This window comes from Gadus morhua, chromosome 23 (assembly GCF_902167405.1).
Source record: "Gadus morhua chromosome 23, gadMor3.0, whole genome shotgun sequence".
In the NCBI taxonomy this organism is placed as follows: domain Eukaryota; kingdom Metazoa; phylum Chordata; class Actinopteri; order Gadiformes; family Gadidae; genus Gadus; species Gadus morhua.
The window spans coordinates 21,045,659-21,059,159 of record NC_044070.1 but is presented as its reverse complement, the minus strand read 5'-3'; positions in this window follow the sequence as shown (position 1 = coordinate 21,059,159).

Sequence of the window (13,501 nt, the reverse complement as noted above, 5' to 3'; positions counted from 1 at the left end):
ACTCAGCGTGGAAGCCCATTGCGGCTGAAACAGGTGATCAATGACCACAAGAACAGGTGTGGCAGGAATTGCATTGTTCTTTTTTCTTTTGTTTTTTGCCTCCCATAGCAAACATTCCTTGAATGGTTGTGCTGCACTGCAGCTGGCCGAGAGGCATTTAATAAACGTCTCTTACACGATTTGTTTGAGTATGATTTGTTTGACATAACTTCATGTAAATACTAATAATGTTATTTCTAATGTTATTTGTAATGTAATGTAATAATGTATGGACTTAATAATGTAAAACCATTATTACGTCCACCCATTTGAATACACCTGATGGAAATGTGGCCTGACGAGATAAATCCTCCAATTTGAGAGACAACCTCTAAACAACCAGGCAGGGCGTCACTGCAGTCCACCTGCACAGGTGAGGCAGGTATGGCACCGCAACATATTTCTCTCTTCTTGCCTCCTCCTCCTCCTCCTCCTCCCCATGAAGGGAATGCAGCTCGGGTCATATGATCGTTTCACTGACTGGATGAGCAGAGCTGCAGCCGACTGAGAGGCACAAGTCAGAAAGGATCAACCAGATGAAGGAACTCAACAGAGTTCTGGTCCACACGGCCGTGTTTCTTATGCTGGAGGTCCTCGTTCAGGGAGGTAAGCTTGACTAAATGTATGAACTAATATGGAGAACGTTTCATTTCTCCTGATAATTTTACAATCTAGGGGTAGAACCTAAACCCTTTTATCTTTTCCTAAAATGAATCCTGTGTTTATGCCAGTCTCTGCCAAACACTTAGTGTGTGTTCCACTCTGCTCCCGAATGCCGGTAGAGATATTTTGTGACGTCAGTGACTTTAGTATACTCTTCAACGTCCCGACGAAGGGACACCGGTGGTGAGGTGTGTGTGGGCGTGTGGGGCTCTGTCCGAGCAGCGGTTGATGACTGCGACCGAGAGAGGGTTAGACTCCTCAGACACTTAGCAGGCTATAACGCCACGTTATGTCCCGCGTTTCATGACCAGCATCGCTCATTATAACGCTCATACACAATGAGGGTAGACTATAAACTCTTACAAAGTTCATTGGGTCGTAACCATGGGGATGAAACGCCCCTCCTTTTGTTGGCAAATTGGTTGGCAGAGGCTTGCAAAACAGCATTTTCTCTAATAGTGATCAAATGGAATAGATTACTGTGTGGAAGATCAGAAACGACATATTGCAGCTTTGGAACAACAAACAAAAAACAGATCATGGAAACAAAGGGTACAATATAATAGTTTTGCAGTACATTATATGATATTACTAATGCAGTTCGTATATTTGAACTCTAGTCATACAGAAACCATTTGAAAATTCCACCAGAGGATAAACCTGCCTGATTACATTCACGAGCAGTCGAGCATTGTTTGTAAGTCAAGCAAGTATTTGTTTAGTGAGGTGTTCTGAGATAGAAGTGAAAGTGAAAGTGGTTTGGTGCAAGTGGAAGTTTGGTATATACTGTTTATCACATTGTTTACATGTAGTGACTTATGCAGTGCTATCACTGTAACAATATGCTAAGGCAGCGGCTCTGCTTGGACAAGCGCGATCCTGTATTTCACGCCCGTGGCTAACTTTCCAACATTTTACACAATGACCAGAAACGCTTAGCTCTATTGCTTGAAACTTTGAGGTTACACCTTTACCTCACAGTTACATATGCCTTTTCCAAAAAAGTGAATAAGAAGTGTGTGCTGTTCTAACAACCAACCACGGTTGTACCCTCTGATCTCCAGACACCCAGGTGGGCTGTGTGTTTGGGGGGAGCTGTGTGCTGCATTGCCACTTCCAGCCAAACAGTGATACGATCCTCCACTGGAACAAGATTTTCAAAACTGATAGGAAGAAGCTCGAGGTCCACTCCTACTACGATGAACTGGACCAACTGGGATACCAGGACCCTCTCTACAAGGGAAGGACCTCCCTGTTCCATGACCAGATCTCAGAGGGCAACGCATCCCTTCGTCTGGCCAGGGTGAACCTCCAGGACCAGGGCAGGTACCTGTGTTACGCCAGCACTTCACAGAACAACCAGGAGACATTTGTCATCCTGGCGGCGAGAGGTGAGCTGAAGTCCTGATGTCATATCCTATTTTAAAAAAATATTTTTATAATGCAACCCACTGACGGGTAGTTGTAGCCCATAAACAAATTATATTCAGGTTTCAGTAAAAACATAATTTGACCTTTGCATAGGATTTAACCAATGTGAAAACCAGTCGATGCAGAAAGTTGTGTAGTTACGCAGTTATGTAATTTTTCTATGCATCTAAAGCAAATGTGTAGTTGGCTATATATTTTCAGAAAGTACAGCTACAAAGATCAATAACTCAGTTAAGGGTCCACTTACACTTCACACAAGCTTTACTTTTCAAATATTACCGTACAATCTGAGACCTGTGTTTTGTTCAACCACAAAATAAAATTGCAACGTTTCCATGTGAGTTGTGTGTGCATTTTGGTATATTTTCTGATGTGACCCAATCTGATGTTCCTGGTTTGGTTAGCAATAATACCTAACTACGCCATTGATATCAGTAGTAATGCAAATGCAAGAAACCAAATGAGGCATGGTTACTATTAGATTATCTTTTTAATTTGGTGCCATGTCGTTGCAGCTCCTGTTGCTAGAGTTGACATTGTGCTAGTGAACAACACTGTCACCTGTACGTCTGGAGGAATCTACCCAATACCACAGCTCACCTGGTCCGTCAGTCCTCGCCCGGCTACTGTCCTCCAGAACCCAACCGAGGTCCATGAAGATGACCAGGGACTCTATGACATCAGCGGCTTCTTAACGACTGTTTACAATGACACAGAATCATCCTACAGCTGCTCAGTCCAAAATGAACACAGTGGAAGGAAAGCAACACTGAGGTTACGCTGTAAGTCTTTGAAAATCAGATAGACAGTCAGTAGTAAAGCATTGATTAGAACTGTTGCGATCCAATTGAGTCGTTTCAATTTCAGGGGTAACCACCACCTTGCAAATAGCTAACTCTTAGCTAACTAAGAGTACTGCTTCATATTTTTATCGAGAAAATATGTTTGCGTGCATCGTCTATTCATTTTCCGCTGAAAATCGGATCATTGACATCATGGGTCTGGGATATGCGTTTTTCCATTGGTCAAAATAGGATAAAGGTTGTCATGGTCCAAAATCTCTGCAGATTTCATAACAATATCTAATATGTCTGTTTGTCCAATCGTGTGTCCATCTAATTCAGCTCCATTGCAAAGTTCTCCCAAGAGTGAGGTGTTACTCCCTTGTGACGCCTCGGGGCTCGATGACATCACCTGGACCTTCAACCACAACCAGACCATCCTCAGAAGACAAGCAGGACAAGAGAAGGTGGTGGAAACAGAGTGGCAGCAGCATGTAAGAGACCTGTCTGAATCAGGCAGCCTCCGGCTGTATGTGACCTCATCAGCCCAGAGTGAAGGGACGTACAGGTGTACTCTCAGGTACGCAGACGAAGAAGACGTAACCCACATTGAACTGAAGATACTGAAGGACCATATTGCAGGTAGGCTCTTGGGGAAAATACAAAAGCAATCTGTGTGATGCTTAAACCATCTATGGTGTGAAAGGGACATCGGGCTTACAATACTTTGATGTCAATGTACATTGTCTTTTTTGTTTTTTACAATTTTCATGATAGGCTGATTACTAAAGTCACGTAAGAAATTGGGTGGATAGCATTGTTGACTATGTAGTGATTAACATGGAGCTACTTGAATGTATATTGCACCTCTTGCTGATATTTGTTATTATTAAACGAGCACTAATTATGAAAATAATTATAAAAAATCATATATATAATAATAAGATAAATAATAAGAAGAAATAATGATCTTCTCTTTCTCTGTTTCAGAGGGATCCAATAGAACACTTGGGATCACATTAGGAGTCATCATTCCAGCTATTCTTTCAGCTATCGTCATCAGCGTCATCATCAGGTAAATACTAATGTACACATTTCATTAAAGTTGATTTTGTCAAGAAAGTTGGTGAGGTTATTTCTCTGTCATTTATATTTGATGTGGGACTGATGTGTGGTTTTACAAATATGATTGAGAAGAAGCCTTTACTAATTTAACTCTTTTTAATCTTAGGAGAAAAAAAAATCCATCATATAACACCCGTCTGCATCTCAAGTGTACCAATGCTTCCCCAGAGACCATCTGGTCAGGTAATCCCAGGTCCTTCTTTTGAGGGAGCACGGCTGGACAAGGCTGAGGAAGTTGTCTGTGTTAAGGGTTAAACCTCCTGACTTTATCACCTTACCCTCAGACATAGCAGGGTTTGGCTCGTCATATGTTTATCTGTTTAGTCATTTAGAAGAGTTAAAGTAGGGCAGGCCTATTGAACTGCTGGCCCAAATTATTAGCAGAACGTAAACAATCAAAATACATTTCTTAGCAAGGAAGAGAGCTGTTTCAATTAAGTCCAAAAGGAAACTGTTTTATTGACCAAGCAGCTACATGTTTTTGCTGTAATAGTCTAACTTTATCTTCTCTATAACTGTCTTGGATCATCTGGCGATGTCCCCAGGTGTTGGAGAAGGGACATCTTGTACCCAGTCTATACCTCTCATCTCTACAGAGCTTGTACGTTCAGCCAATTATTGGTGGTCTCTTTGTATTTGCTAATACAATGCTTTGTCGTCATTGTGTATATATTATCTTATTATATCTTATTATATATATATATATATATATATATATATATATATATATATATATATATATATATATATATATATATATATTGTTGAATGTTAGTTACATCTTGTATTAAATTAATGTATTAGGCAAATTATATAAAGTGTATTTGTACAGTGCTACTTTAAATGCAATAGAATGCCGAAGGACTTAATGCAGTGGTGTAACAATATTGTTGAACTGTATGTTTGAACACAGCCTGCAGGTCAAGCAACATCCAGCACCACATCCAGCCTTCTAGCACCCTCTAGTGAAACACAACCTGAAGGTCTAGAGACATTCATCCCTCCAGCTCCCTCTAGTGAAGCACAACCTGAAGGTCTAGAGACATCCAGCCCTCCAACCCTCTAGTGAAACTATCTCCATCAGGTGCTACTGCAGTGCTTAGGAGTTGACTGAGAGTGGTAGGGGCTTATTCTGACCTCTGAGTCCTCTGCTGGGATTAGAGTCTGCTGCTTTGTTGCCCGGTGTCTTCATCTGAGATGGACTGGGAGGATATTTTTATTCTACACCAGAGAAAGACTTTGAAAAGGTCAGACGGACAATGTCATGGGTACAACCGAGGCAACCTCAACATCACAACAACAACAAAATGGACGTCATTGGTGACACACCACAGTACACACAACCAAGAGTGCAGACACAAGAGTCTGGATTTATGGGAATGAAACGTTTTCTGACTAAATACACAACGATTTGTAGTTTGGTCAGTTGAAAAGCGGTGAGATTTTTGTCATCCTTATGATCCCACTATTTTCTTTTACATTGAGATTTGTAACAAGTCGTGAAACTTAAGTTCATCTTTAAGGCTATGATGAATTGTAACATGCATCCATTATCTTCGCGTACCGTCTGTGTCATTGTACTTCTACACAGATTTAAAAGAAAATAATCTCCAACGGAATACACCTATTGTTATTTGTTAATATTATTAATTTTATTTGTATTATGACGTTGTAATCCATCTTTTTCAAATACTTTTTGAAAAACGGTGTAATGTGTATATATGTATAGTCAGCTAAATGTAAATTATGGTTTTCCATTTTGTTTTGTTGCAAACAGTCCTACACTTCATCTGCTGCTGTGCAGTTTAAACTATTATTGTGACGCCCAAATCAAATAAATAAATACATAAAAATAAATTCCTCTTTTGCCCTTAATTTCTCACCTCCCTGCTGTTTGCGTGTTATATTCCTCTGATGTCGTTTGTGTTTAAATTACTTTTCCACCTGATCAATCCATCAAATCTGAATGACACATTTACATATATTAAGCCCATAAATTGCAGAGAATTCTTATGTTAGACTTAACCCAATATTATTATAAGACTACCAGATTTTATTATAATATTTTACAATAAATAATATAGTAAATGTTTCTTTACAATTAAAACGTCTCTTTACACTCAACCAAACCTCTGATCTCTGATATTATATGTTTTGAATTCAATATAACAAAGCCAGAGTTCAACCAGACTACAGCGGAGATACCGGGAGAGTAGCCTTGCTTTCCTCACAGAAACATGGCTGAATGATCTCACCCTGGATGGTTTTAAACTCGTGAGAGCGGACAGGGGGCAGCATCCGTCCTTTTTATCTCCCTAGAGAATTTTCACGTCATTGCCATTACCATGTACATCCCCGCCGTCTGCTGATGCTGCCTCTGCTTGCGAGCTTCTACTCACTGTTGTACCACAGTTGCAGACATCCAACTCCTAAGCGCTCCTTCTCACTTCTGGGGATTTTAACCACGCCCCCTTGTCTTCCACTCTCCCCACATTCACCCAATATGTCAACAGTAACACCAGAGACGATAGAATTTTGGACTGTTTTGACAGTACTGATTGGGAAGTACTGTACAGTCCTCACGGGGAAGATGTAGCTAGTATGACTACTTGTGTCACAGATTACATTAATTTCTGTGTGAATAACCCTGTACCTGTAAAGAGGGTACGATGTTTTCCAAATAATAAACCCTGGGTGACCCCTGACCTGAAACTAAACTATCCCCAGGGCTTTGGCATCTGGGGATTTGCCCCTCGGTCCAAGCCCTGATCCGGCGTTGTCGACGCACCTGGACCCGGGCTTGCACTGCTCTCTCTAGGGCCGCAGGTCGCCACTCTGCCGCCGCCGCCCACAAGCGCCATTTGCCGGCCCCTGCCTACCGGCCTGGCCAGAAGGTCTGGCTCTCCGCCCGAGACCTTCCCCTTAAGCTGGAGAGTCGCAAGCTGGCCCCCAGGTTTATAGGACCCTTCCCCGCCGCCCAACCCCTGACGGTCTGTCTGCTCCTCTGTCCCCGGCTCCTGATCCACCTGTCTGCCTCCCGTTGCCGATCCCTGCCTGTCTGACTATCCTGCCTGCTGCCCAGCCCCTGCTGGTCTTTTTGCTCTTCTGACCCCGGCTCCTGATCCACCAGCCTGCCCCCGACCTCTGCCTGCCTGACTATCCCGCCTGCCGTCGAGTCCCTGTCGGTTTGTCTGCTTACCCATTCCCTATTCCTGGTCTGTCCATCTGCCCTCCCGTTGCCGACCTCTGCCTGCCGACTACCCTCTGCCTGTCGATCCTGTCCCCAAATAAAGCCTTGTACTTATCCTGCGCCAGTCGTCTGTCTGTGCACTTGGGTTCTGCTAAACGCCCCCATTACACTGGTTGAACGGAGCGGACAACGGTGGAAACACAACGGACACTCCGAGCAAAGACGCTTGAACCCCCTTAGAGAATAAACCTCGCCTCATCACTGGTTTTCGTTCTGCTTGTCTGTTTTGGAAATGTGTGGACAACTCAAAAGAACTCAAGGAAGAAAAACGAGCAGCTCTTTGGCCCCTCTCATGGTGAAAGAATGCAAACATATATTTATATAGACCATGTGCAAGCTGTGGGTAGAAAGACCAAAAAAGAGCCTTTAGAGTCTCGATAAGTGCTTCGTAATCCAGCATATGGTTTAGTTGCACTCAACTGCATCTCATTAATTACTTTGTAATCTTTCTTCACTAAATAGTTCAGGATGCGTTTACTGAAAACCTTGACTACTTATACATTGACGATATCCAAAATCAAGCCAGAATCAACAAACTGTAGAGACCAGTTCCCCAAAATGAGGTAAACCAAAGTAACTAGTATGTAGATACAAGACACATCCGCCGTTGTTGATTTTTGTGTTGCACTCCCAGCAGAAACAAAATTGTTTCAGTGATCATGGATTAGTATTAGAAACACTAGATTTTTGGTCTGGGAACCGAAGTGCAGGAAAGGTGTAACATTATGCATGCCAAGCTGAAGGGCTGAACTCAGCAAGAGGTTTTTAAAGCTTTAACATTACAAAAGAAAACCGTAATCTACTGGCATTTTTCTATTATACTGTATTGGTCTGGCTCGACTCGGATCGACTAAGCGTGGAATCCCATTGCGGCTAAAACAGGTGATCAATGACCACAAGAACAGGTGTGGCAGGAATTGCATTGTTCTTTTTTCTTTAGTTTTTTGCCTCCCATAGCTAACATTCCTTGAATGGTTGTGCCGTACTGCAGCTGGCCGAGAGGCATTTAATAAACGTCTCTTATACGATTTGTTTGAGTATGATTTGTTTGACATAACTTCATGTAAATACTAATAATGTTATTTCTAATGTTATTTGTAATGTAATGTAATAATGTATGGACTTAATAATGTAAAATCATTATTACGTCCACCCATTTGAATACACCTGATGGAAATGTGGCCTGACGAGATAAATCCTCCAATTTGAGAGACAACCTCTAAACAACCAGGCGTGACGTCACTGCAGTCCACCTGCACAGGTGAGGCAGGACTGGCACCGCAACATATTTCTCTCTCCTTGCCTCCTCCTCCTCCTCCTCCTCCTCCTCCTCCCCATGAAGGGAATGCAGCTCGGGTCATATGATCGTTTCACTGACTGGATGAGCAGAGCTGCAGCCGACTGAGAGGCACAAGTCGGAAAGGATCAACAAGATGAAGGTACTCAACAGAGTTCTGGTCCACACGGCCGTGTTTCTTATGCTGGAGGTCCTCGTTCAGGGAGGTAAGCTTGACTAAATGTATGAACTAATATGGACAACGTTTCATTTCTTCTGATAATTTTACAATCTAGGGGTAGAACCTAAACCCTTTCATCTTTTCCTAAAATCAATCCTGTGTTTATGCCAGTCTCTGCCAACCCTTAGTGCGCGTTCCACTCTGCTCCTAACGCAGGTAGAGATATTTTTGTGACGTCAGTGTCTTTAGTTTACTCTTCAACGTCCCGACGAAGGGACACCGGTGGTGAGGTGTGTGTGGGCGTGTGGAGCTCTGTCTGAGCAGCGGTTGTTGTCCATGACCGAGAGAGGGTTAAACTCCTCAGACTCTTAGCAGGCTATAACGCCATGTTATGTGCCGCGTTTCATGACCAACGTCGCTCATTATAACGCTCATACACAATGAGGGTTACTATAAGGGACTATAAAGTCTTACAAAATTCTTTCGGTCGTAACCATGGGGATGACACACCCCTCCTTTGGTTGGCAAATTGGTTGGCAGAGGCTTGCAAAACAGAGCATTTTTTCTAACAGTGATCAAATGGAACAGATTACTGTGTGGAAGATCATACACGACATATTGAGAATAATTTATGATGATTTTTTGGGTTCAGTACCTCTTTTAGCAACAACAAATCTCGGAAGCATAGGGTACAATATAATCATTTTGCAGTACATTATATGATACTAGTGCAGTTCATATTTTTATACTCTAGTCATACAGAAACCATTTGAAAATTCCACCAGAGGATAAACCTGCCTGATTACATTCACTAGCAGTCAAGCATTGTTTGTAAGTCAAGCAAGTATTTGTTTAGTGAGGTGTACTGTTCTGAGAAATATGTAATGTACTGTGACGTGAAGAAAAATTTCCCCTTGGGGACAATAAAGTCGAAAGTCGAAAGTCGAGTCGAAAGAGATAGAAGTGAAAGTGAAAGTGGTTTGGTGCAAGTGGAAGTTTGGTATATACTGTTTGTCACATTGTTTACATGTAGTGACTTATGCAGTGCTATCACTATAACAATATGCTAAGGCAGCGGCTCTGCTTGGACATGCGCGATCCTGTATTTCACGCCCGTGGGTAACTTTCCAACATTTTACACAATGACCAGAAACGCTTAGCTCTATTACTTGAAACTTTGAGGTTACACCTTTCCCTCACAGTTACATATGCCTTTTCCAAAAAAGTGAATAAGAAGTGTTTGCTGTTCTAACATCCAACCACGGTTGTACCCTCTGACCTCCAGACACCCAGGTGGGCTGTGTGTTTGGGGGGAGCTGTGTGCTGCCTTGCCGCTTCCAGCCAAACAGTGATACGATCCTCCACTGGGTCAAGATGAATGGGAAGAACGTTCAGGTCCACTCCTACTACGATGACCAGGACCAACTGGGACACCAGGACCCTCTCTACGAGGGAAGGACCTCCCTGTTCCATGACCAGATCTCAGGGGGCGACGCCTCCCTTGGTCTGACCAGGGTGAACCTCCAGGACCAGGGCAGGTACCTGTGTTACGCCAGCACTTCACAGAACAACCAGGAGACCTTCGTCACTCTCACAGTGAGAGGTGAGTTCAAGTCCTGATGTCATATCTTATTTAAAAAATAAATTTATTTATAATGCAACCCACTAGTTTGAGCTCATAAACGCATTATGTTCATGTTTTAGCAAAATAAATTGTGACCTCTGCATAGGCTTTGGCCAATGCCAGCTGTAAGTTGATGGAGAAAGTTGTGTTGTTACGTTTTGTAATTTTTCTACGAAAGAAATTGTGTATATGGCTATATAAGTACAGTAACAAAGGTCAATAACTCCACTTACACTCAATGGTCCACTTACAACTCACAAATTTTACTCTTCAGATGTAACCCTACAATCTGAGTCCTGAGTTTTGTTCAACAGCAAAATAAAATTGCAACGTTCCCATGTCAGTTCGGAGTATTTTTTGGAATGTTTTCTGATGTGCGTTGCAGTGGTTTAGCCAGAAAGGTTCAAATGGATGAGCACATAAAAATACGGGTGGGCAGGCAAATTTGATTGAATATAAAATAGGCCTAGATTAGCTGACAAATTACGCGGAAACATTTTAAACTTGCGCAAAACTGCATGGACCACTGCATCGGCGCGTCAAATTTAACACTTCAACGCTTTCGGTCACAGCTGACAATACTGGGTTGGCATAACATTTTAAACATGCGCAAAACTGCAGGAACGTAGCTTCAAATCAATTAGAAACTGATTGGCCATATACGACCATGCCTACTCCAAAGATGAAAATAGATGGAGGGGGAGAGAGAGAGAGAGACAGAGACAGAGACAGAGACAGAGAGAGAGAGAGAGAGAGAGAGAGAGAGACTCTGCTCAATCGTGTAGTGGGAGGGCTCTCACAGCAAAGTTCAGGAGGGGAGGCGGGGATGAGCTTCCGGCTGGAGGCGATTGACTGATTCTGGAGCTCTCAGCGGAATAATGACTTGCGTGTCTTCTTTGGATGGTGAACGTAAACAAAGGAAAGGCATCTGATTGGAAGGGCAAGACTGAAAAGTTGTCGGGCATAGTCCCGCCCGTGGCTATGCCTCTTGTGGTTTGGTTAGCAATAATAACGAACTAGGCCATTGATCTCAATAGCAATGCATATGTTGCAATGAAGTGAAACATGGTAACTATTAGTTTCTTGTTTTAATGTGGTTTCATGTCGTCGCAGCTCCTGTTGCTAGAGTGGACATTCGGCTAGTGAACAACATTGTCACCTGTCAGTCTGGAGGAATCTACCCAAGACCACAGCTCACCTGGTCCGTCAGTCCTCGCCCGGCTACTCTCCTCCAGAACACAACCGAGGTCCATGAAGATGACCGGGGACTCTGTGACATCAGTTGCTCCATAAGGACTATTAACAATGACACAGAATCGACATACAGCTGCTCAGTCCAAAATGAACACAGTGAAAGGAAAGCCACGATGAGGCAACACCGTAAGTCATTGAATATCAGCAGGGCAACAGTCAAAAAGAAAGTGTTGACTTTCAACGGTGGCAACTTAAAGGGGCCTGTCACGCTCGCTAGTGGATGACATAAGAGAGTACTGCTTCAGATGTGTGTTGTGAAAATATTTTGGACTGCAACATCTACCCCATTGCAGAATAGTCGGACCATTGACATTATTGGTCAGGAATTTGCATTCTCCATTGGTCAATTAGGGAAAATTGTGTCATGGTCCAATTTCTCTGCAGATTTGTTAACATAACATATGTCTGTTTGTCCATTTGTGTGTCTGTCTTAATCAGCTCCAATGCAAAGTGCTCCCAGGAGTGAGGTGTTACTCCCTTGTGACGCCTCGGGGCTCGATGACATCACCTGGACCTTCAACCACAACCAGACCATCCTCAGAAGACAAGCAGGACAAGAGGTGGTGGTGGAAACAGAGTGGCAGCAGCATGTAAGAGACCTGTCTGAATCAGGCAGCCTCCTGCTGTATGTATCAGCCCAGAGTGAAGGGACGTACAGGTGTACTCTCAGGTACGCAGACGAAGAAGACGTAAACCACATTGAACTGAAGATACTGGAGGACCCTGTTGAAGGTAGGCTCTTGCTAAAAATACAAAATCAATCTGTGTGATGCTAAACCATCCGTGGAGTGAAAACGTTATCAGGCTTACAATACTTTAATGATTTCAATTATCAAATACAAAAGAAAAAAAATCGTTGAAATTTTTTTACTAGTCTAAAAGTCAATTTATACATTGTGTTGAAACATTGTTGACTAGGATATGAGCCTGAATGTGCACCTCTTGTTAATATTTTGAATTATTATAATACTATTAATGATGAAAATAATAAACCATTTTATTATTATTATTATTATTATGGAAGAAATAATCAACTTCTCTTTTCCTGTTTCAGAGAGATCCCATAGAACTCATTGGATCGCATTAGGAGTCTTCACTACACTTATCGTCATCTGCATCTGCATCATCATCTGGTAAATATTAATGTACACAATTTATTCATGGGGATTTTGTCAAGAAAATTGGTGAGGTTATTTCTGGGTCATTTATTGGTGATTTGGGACTGTGTGGTTTTACAAATATGATCGAGATGAAGCCATTACTAATATAACTCTTATTACTCTTAGGAGAATAAAATTAAAACCAAAGAAAACAAGAAAAGGTAAGTAACAAAAGCCCTCAATCCAGTACTTCCACCATGTATTACACCCGTCTCCTGAAGTATAACAATACTTCCCCAATCCCCAGAGACCATCTGGTCAGATTGAACCCAGGTCCTTCTTGTGAGGGAGCACGGCTGGGCAAGACTGAGGAAGTTGTCTGTGTTAAGGGTTAAACCTCCTGACTTTATCACCGTACCCTCAGATATAGCAGGGTTTGACTTGTCATATGTGTAACGTATGTGTATGTGTTTCCCCAAGGAAATGTCTTAGTCAAGGTGGTCGAGGAGCATCTAAAAAAAAATAGATAGATACATGTTTTTTATATACATTGGTGGCGGGGCCCTGTTGTTGTTAAGGCTTTAACCATACAGTGCTGGGGGAAACACTGTGTTTATCTATTTATTCATTTAGAAGAGTTGAAGTAGGGCAGTGCCTGTTGAACTGCTGGCCCATGGGCCACATCCAGCCCATCTATGATTTTGTTCCGGCCGGCAAATTATTACCAGACCTTAAACAATCAAAATGCATTTTTCCCAGAAAAAGCTGTTTCTTAG